Here is an 8,522-nt window from a genome sequence, read left to right as displayed (position 1 = left end):
TTTTTTCTGCATCACGTGAATGTCTGTCGCTGTGTGTGTGTGTGTGTGTGTGTGTGTGTGTGTGTGTGTGTGTGTGTGTGTGTGTGTGTGTGTGTGTGTGTGTGTGTTTGGGTGCGTACATGCGTATGTCTGTTTGTGTGTCCATCTGTCTTGTGATTAGACCCAAGTGACAAATTATAGACGGACGAGCAACACCGCCCGTAACTAATCGTTATTTAATTTGTTATATTTTGAAAATTGACCGGATTCTCTTGCCTTTTCTGTTTCCGACTTCCTGTCTGGTCCGATCTGCTTGATCCAGCTTGACACATGGCGCTCCCGGCGCTCGCGGCTCGCGTGAAAAATAGAACGAAGCGGAGCGGGCGCGCTGCAGAGCGCGAGCCGCGGCGCGCGCGGCGCTCCACTGCGCGTTCGGTGCGGCCGGTTAGATAGGTTAACATGGGAGGCGATCAGAAGCGCAGTGCGCGGCGCTACCGCGCGCGGCGCTTCCGCGTCCAGTGCGTTCGGGCCGTTACAGGGAGACGTCCCGCTCTTACGCCGGGAACGCACTGGACGCGGAAGCGTAGCGGAGGCGCCGCGCGCGCCGCGCGCGTCTCAGCGCCGGCGCTTGGCTGTTCGCACTGGAGGCGCCTGCGCTCTCCGCGTAGGTCACACATCGGCTGCACTCGGCTCACTCCGTCAGCTCTCGGTTTTCACGTTTGTTCCCTGTTCCCTCTGTCTCGCTCTGCCGGTATGGATGTGTGTGTTTTGGTGACCTGTGGAGAGACTTTTTCTCCTCCTGTCCTCTTTTTTTCTGCATCACGTGAATGTCTGTCGCTGTGTGTGTGTGTGTGTGTGTGTGTGTGTGTGTGTGTGTGTGTGTGTGTGGTGTGTGTGTGTGTGTGTGTGTGTGTGTGTGTGTGTGCGCGTGTGTGTGGGTGCGTACATGCGTATGTCTGTTTGTGTGTCCATCTGTCTTGTGATTAGACCCAAGTGACAAATTATAGACAGACGAGCAACACCGCCCGTAACTAATCGTCATTTAATTTGTTATATTTTGAAAATTGACCGGATTCTCTTGCCTTTTCTGTTTCCGACTTCCTGTCTGGTCCGATCTGCTTGATCCAGCTTGACACATGGCGCTCCCGGCGCTCGCGGCTCGCGTGAAAAATAGAACGAAGCGGAGCGGGCGCGCTGCAGAGCGCGAGCCGCGGCGCGCGCGGCGCTCCACTGCGCGTTTGGTGCGGCCGGTCAGATAGGTTAACATGGGAGGCGATCAGAAGCGCAGTGCGCGGCGCTACCGCGCGCGGCGCTTCCGCGTCCAGTGCGTTCAGGCCGTTAGAGTCACTTCGGCTGTCGTGCTAACCATTGTTTCCCATGTTCTAGGGTAGGCCTGTGCTGTATCATAGGATTGTGACGAAAAACTGTTGATTGTTATGTTTTATTTAAAGAAGAAAAAAAAAGAAGACGACAACCGGGGCACTTTGATGTCGGCATTGGATCTGTCTTTTTGTTCGTTTTGTTTGTATATCTGAACTTTTTCGACAGGATGCTCATACTATGTAAAGGACATATTTACTGAATATTTAGTCTGTGCTTCATAAAGTAAGCTTTTATACAGATAACAGTGGTTGGATTTCATTTTTACTGTGAGTGTAAATGCAACTTTAATTTTTACCCTATTTACATTTTTAGCGAAGAACTTCAGCACAAACTCATCAAAACGATAAGATGTGACGAGTCCGTGTGTCCACAGAAGTTTTAAAACGACTCAGACCTGAAACTGGACAGAGCTTCAGTGCTGCTCGCTGGAGGAAAATCTTCTAAACGAGATCTGAGCTTCGGCAGCTCTGATGAGAGCAGGGTGCCGGGTTTATTTCTACTATACCAACCAATAAATAATCCATGCATATGCATACAGCCTCCTCTAATGAGAGCGATCCAAACTTTAAAGACTCCACCGTCTCCTCCTCAGGTGATCTGCAGCTTTTCTCCTGCGTCAGCAGCGGCGTTGACGCTCAGCCTCAGCATCTGAAAAACACCGTCTGGAATTTGTAAAGCTTCTTCTTTTTTCTCTTGATCGGAGCTGCTCACACGTGCTGCAGCAGACATGGCCTCTCTCCACAAAATGTTTTCGCTGTGACATGCTGGCCACAGGCCAGAAATGCTGAGCTGAGCTGGGAGTTTTTAGTGGGAGCAGATCGAGCCGGAGCTTTCTGACAGCACAATCTAAATATTTCATTCCCATTTTCAGCATAATATCGCCGCAGACAATGTGAAGCCACGTGGATGAGCTGGAAATAAAGCATAGTCTGGATACGATCGGTGCTCTGCTCAGTATTAACATTTTGCTTTAACACGGGCACACACACACACACACACACACATTCACACGAAGAGGCAATTTTTAGTCACCAGTCAACCTCACAGACATGTTTGTGTTTATGTTGCACTGTGGGATAAAACTCGTGCACACACACAAGGGAAACATGCAAACTCCACATAGAAAGGTCAAGTCAGTGTTTGAAACCGGACCTTCTCACCATGAGGCACTGACCACTGCGCCACTGTGCCGCCCCCAGTAAAACTTAAAAATGTTGTCCAGAAAACGACTACAATCTGGACATACAGACAGTTTTAATGATTCTCTCTGGTGCAAAATAGAGTGAAATGTTCAAAAAGCTGACACAACCAATTCCTTTTGGTTTGCAGCGACATTGTGGCTTTTTAGAATTTAATTGATTATTTCCTGGGCCGGATTGGAGGCTCTTCCTGGCCCATTTTGGCCCATAGGCCTTATGTTTAATGGCCCTGGTTAACACATCGTGGTACTTTTGCTTCTCAGCCAATTTTTATTTCAGTTATTCAGTGTCCACTGACAGATCCTGCAAAGAAAAGATTCAGAGTAAAGAAATGAACTAAAGCAAAACGTGGCGCCTGTCCCTTTAAGAAGGTGTTGCAGAGAGTGTTGCATTGTGGGATGTTTGTAGTTCAAGTTCCAGCTTCACGACACTGGAGATGTTTCTAATGATTTGGATTCAACAAGAAATGTTAAAAAGCTGACACCAAAGTGAAAGAAATGTTTGGAGATTATGCCAGGTTTGAATCTACCAGAGGAAGTCAACAACAGGTAGGATTTCATATTGACACACACACACACAGACACACACAGACAATCAAAAAAGCAGATTTCTAGATGTTGTGGCACAGCAGCATGAGAGACATGTTCATTGCGTGTCTTGCTCTTTCCACCAATCGTCCATAACATTAAGACCACGTGTGTGACATTGCCTCAGCTCCAGACTGTGTGATGGCTGATAGATATCATTGATCAGTGATTTTAGAGGAGCCTCCAGAATATTTTGACCCATATTTAAAAAAATCACACACACAACACAGGTATGTAGACAACTCACACATGTCTCCATTGACTGGAGTCGTTTACTCTGATAAAAGACACACAAGCTCTGGAGGAAACATGCAAACTGCACAAAGTCATCCAACAGGAACATTAATGTCCTGGAAGGCAACTCTACTGCGCCTTTCCCATCTTGAAATATTACTATATAACGATGATTTCTATTTTTCTCTGCAGAGAGCGTTATTTCAGTAACATTTATTAAAACGTGGTTATATATATACATATATATATATATATATATATATATATATATATATATATATATATATATATACATATATATACATATATATATATATGTATATATATTTACAAAATGATGCAGCAGAAACTCTGATGTAACTTTAAAATCCACCCTTTTTTTTCCTTCAATAATCAACATGAAGTTTGGATTATTAATGATTTTTAAGCTTCTGGAGCTGAGCTGACCTCAAACAGCCGTCTCACTCAGAGCTTGCACTGAATTGTCTTAATTTGTCTTCACGTCTGCTTCTCTCAGATCTGATCTGACCCATTTGCTCTGGTTTCAGAGTTTTTCTGTGCAGAGCAGCCCTTGGTTTCCTGGAAGCACTGGGCTGATGTGTGTCTGATTAACATCAGGCTGCATGACTCGCAAGCTGGAAAAGTTACAGTTCTCTGTTGGAAAAATAAACCTGAAGGCTGTCAGACTTGGAACTTCCCACCGGCGAAGTGGGAACTTTCTCAGAGCTCCTAGAAGCTGACATGAAAATCTACATAAAGAAAACTTTGAAAACAGTCCAGGGTAAAATGTGTGGATCTTTTCATAGCAGTGAGTTCAGAAAAGGATTTCGTGTCTCAGTAACCTCAGCTCGTTTACAGTGAGAGTTTACTTCAGTCTGATGTGATTTGTATTTCCTGCACTGCAATTATTTCAGTTTGAGAAATCTCAGGATGTAAATCTCTCCCACTGGAAGACATGGTTTCTTTTAAAGGATGCCTGCCTACCATCAGCGCTTAATATGTGCATTGTTTTTAAAAAGGCCAGTTCAGCCATGAGTCATCGCAGAGCCTGGCTTCCCACTGGTTGTGAGGTTTTTGTTCGCAGTGGTGGAGAATTTAATGTGAGGATCCATCAGTTTGATTGCTTCTGGTGCAGTGACCTGTTGCCGGCTGCAGAGAGGAAAAAATCCTCACCTGGGTGATGATAGTTAATGCCTCTCTGTCGACGCCGTGTCCTCTTCCCTGCTGCAACAATCTGCCGCTCCACCTTTGATTCCTCCGCATGGAAGATGTCTGCAGCTCCCTCAAAAAAAAGAAGAAAAAAAAAAGAAACAACTCAGCGTGCAGAAAATCAGCGAAAAGTCTGATCAGATCTGTAAAAAATCCACAGCTTTCTGGACGTGTTGGTCAAGCGGTAACTGCTGTGGTCACAGAGAAAGTCCCCCGGTTCAAGTCTCAGAGTTCAGTAATGTAATTTGAAAGATGGAGGCGCAGGGACGCCTCACAGCTGGAGACAATAACAGCTCCGCTCTCTCTTAAAGTGGTTGCAGCCAACAGTAATGAGCAAATTAATCTGGGTTGTATTTACTGTAGAGTGAGTAATAATCACTGAGCCTCATGCTGCCATATTCTAACATTTCCTAACAACTGAGGCCAAACTGTGAGTCATCAGACCTACGAAACCATTCAGCTCTGCTCCTCATACTGCTCCCTGACCGCCGGGCTGAAACAGCTGATGGCTGGTTGTGTGTTATTGATTGCTGGTTGATAGTATTTGTATTAGTGGCATCATCCTAAACACAGCATCAGTGCAGATGTGGAAGCAACCTGATGTTTCCCCGAAGTGGTAGTATTCAAGTTAATGATTCGCATTCTTCAAATCCAGTTTAGACGAGAAAGATCTGCATTAAATGCTGATGTGTGGCTTCTGTCTCTGTTGTTTTGTGTTCCAAATGTGTGGAGCTGGACATGTTGTTGGCAGAAGTTCTAAAACGTTTTAGAGTTTTACAGCAAATAAATCTGAATTTGGCAGAAAAAGTCATGAAGTTAAAACATGGTGATCAAAACAGGAAGTATCTTTGAATAAAGTCTGACAAGAAGGAGCCAGCTGAGGAGACTGGTTGGTTTCAACTCTTCAGACCTGGACAGATCATAATGACACAAAGGTTTCGATGTGCAGCTGAATGTACGGGACACATGCTCTTCAGATCTACGTCATATATGATGCCCATGTGATGCTGGCCCAGAAGAGAACCCTGCAGCAGAGAGGTGGGGGCGGGGCTTAGAAATCCGACCAACCATTTGAATCGGATGCAGAGTCAGTCATCGGGTATTTTCCAGTGTTTCAGACTGAATAGAATTTGATATAAAATATTCCAATAATTGATTTTTCACCAGTTGTTTGGCTCAGATCAAAAAGTGCATTAATAAATGACCCAATAGACTCGTCACAGAATACTTGGCCTTTGTTAGAGTCTTTAGAGTTTACTCAGATATATTGCAGCAAAACTTTGTTTGACCTGAAGCATCACCTTCGCTCTAAAGCTTTAGAGTCATGTCAGCTTTTTAAAAACACCTATCAAAGGGTTAAATGATGCTGCATCTTCCTTTTTACGAGGAGAGACACGTAAATATTGTGCATGTTGTAATCCAGCAGTGTGAAACTCGCTTTATTCTGGAGCCCAGTTTGACTTCAACAGGAACAGACTACTTTTTTTTTTTTTCTTTTTACAAATTCTGTCATCTGCAACCTGAATTATAAAAGGAAAGGTGGAATCTACAGTCTGACCGTTCAATTTGTTAATTCAGTATTTTCAATTGATACCCGGAACAAACGAATGAGAATCTTTACGTAAGAAGTGAAGAACCCATCATTTCACAGACGAAGCGCTGCCGTTGGAAGCAGAGCTCAGTGTGGTGTTTCAGTGTGGAGACAGTTGTTGCACAGGATGTGTGGAATGACATTTTATTGCACGATTAGTCATTTTTCAGACAACATAGCTTCAGTCCTCCCCTTCCCCGAACAGCCACGTACAAAACAGCACACCTTCAGTTGTAGTTTCTTGCCATCAACGGAAATTTAATAAGGTAGTGAGAGTACATAACAGAAAGTAATGAAGTGTCAGGACGCGAGTTATGATGATGTTGAGATGTAGAGGATGAGCTCGATGTCAAAGCCAAAGTAAGCACCATCGTCATGTAGTCAGGAAAGGCCGTATTTCAGTAAGAAATAGTTCTAGGATGGGTGAGGAGAGATCAAACATGATACAAGAGGGTCGTTATCACAGTTTTCAGACATTTTACCAACTAAAAATAAAGAACAATATCGGTGTAGCACTACTTTATCATGCAATTTACTTTAGTAAACCTTCTGACACACAGACAAAATATACTTCAATAAGTAGAACTCAATACATCTCTGTCCAGCAATAGTCACAAAGCCTGTAGTTTATACTCTTTAAATGTGAGATCCCTATCAAAAATAATATGCAGATTTTTATTTTTCTTAATATATCTAAAGTGCAAGTATTTATCCATTTTTATTCAATGCTTTCTGTAAGTATAAAATACAAAGGAAAAAAACAGCAATATGTTTTTCCTGTTTACATGTTATATTTTTCTGAAAGGAGGAGCATCATATATAACAAACCATATATATATTTATATATACACACACACACGCCACAGATAAAATATTTTTTTCTTTTTTGAAAGGTACAACATATTATCTCATATGGGGGATGGTAAAGGGATCGAGACCAAACGGTGACATGGGATATGTTCATTGTGCATTGACCCCACCCCTTAAAAATCCAGGATCCATTTCCCAACATCTCCACAACATCTGGAAAGAGCATCTTTAGAGCGTATACACAACAGTAGCCTATACAGTCTGTGGAACACGATGGACCCTGCAGCTCGGTGTGCAAACAGAAACGAAGCTCCTCTGTTGGTTGGGTGAAGAGTCAGACAGTGCTTGGCTTTGACCAGAGGCTGCCGACGGCGAGACCGGAGACTCAACGAAACGACCGCCACACTCAGACCAGGAAACGGCGCGAGTTTTTGTGTGGGGGAGGGGTTTCTAGAAACACTGCGATGGAAGTTCAGCCTGTCTTTCACTTGATGCTCGGAATGAGATTTTGGTAGCGGCGGGGCGGAGAGGTGGGGGGGGAGGAGGAGGAGGGGGGAGCCGCCGCCGCCCACGTTTTTCAGTCGTGGAAGTTTGCCTCAAGTAAGCGGTGTACATGTGGCTGTTCGGAAACGCCGGTCGTCGTCACAGAGCAGCTGCAGCCGGAGCCATCCTAGCAATCTGACAGCGCGAAGAACGAAAACAGTTCAGGTTTTAGCTACCTCAGATCCGCAGCAGGCTTCACCTGCGGTACAAAGCTTTACTGGAGAACCAGCATGGCCGCCTCAAGGAGGAGGCAACTCAACAAGGTGCTTAAGGTCATCGACTTTTTTTTCGTTTGTGCAACTTGGCAAAGCATCGATCTCACTGGGCTACGACAGCAGCGGGAAAGAAATTGGTCTCAAACATCTACATGCAGACAGATGATCTCTACTGGCCAGAAAATCCCACGTCTTGATTAACATCACTGTGACAGAACTGATCGAACTCAGTCACAGACATCAGAGAGGTTGGTTGTTCGTGTCGCTTTACATGATTAATAAGTAAAATTTTGACCCAAATTTCCCTTAAAGTTGTGCAAAAATTGTGCAACACACCGAATAAAAGTAAAAGTCGTCTGCCGTTTGTGTAACATCTGTTATTTTTGTGTGTCCCACCAGCCGGGAGTTGTCACAGCCCAGTGAGATTTTGGCTTATTTGAAGCTAAAACTCAAATATCTGTGCAAGCGCGTTCAGTTTCTTAGCCGACTGAACTTCATCAGGGATTTAGAATTGGTTTAGCTGGGTCGTTTTTTTACAGTGAAGATGCCACTGCTGCACTTCGCTCTGGCCACCAGGAGTTTGAACACAGAAGCGGGACAGAAGTGACAGAAGGCAGCCGGACGTCAGGATCAGGAGGGAGGAGGAGGAGGAGGTGGATTGCTACGATGGCTACCGCCGAACAATACATCAAAACATTATTCTCACAGGTGCCGATGGCTTCGGCGTACCACAGCGCAGCTCCAACGCCACCGGCACAAAACAGGAAACAGG

Source organism: Salarias fasciatus, chromosome 2, assembly GCF_902148845.1.
Source record: "Salarias fasciatus chromosome 2, fSalaFa1.1, whole genome shotgun sequence".
Taxonomy (NCBI): Eukaryota; Metazoa; Chordata; class Actinopteri; order Blenniiformes; family Blenniidae; genus Salarias; species Salarias fasciatus.
Note: the sequence above shows the minus strand (reverse complement) of the source record.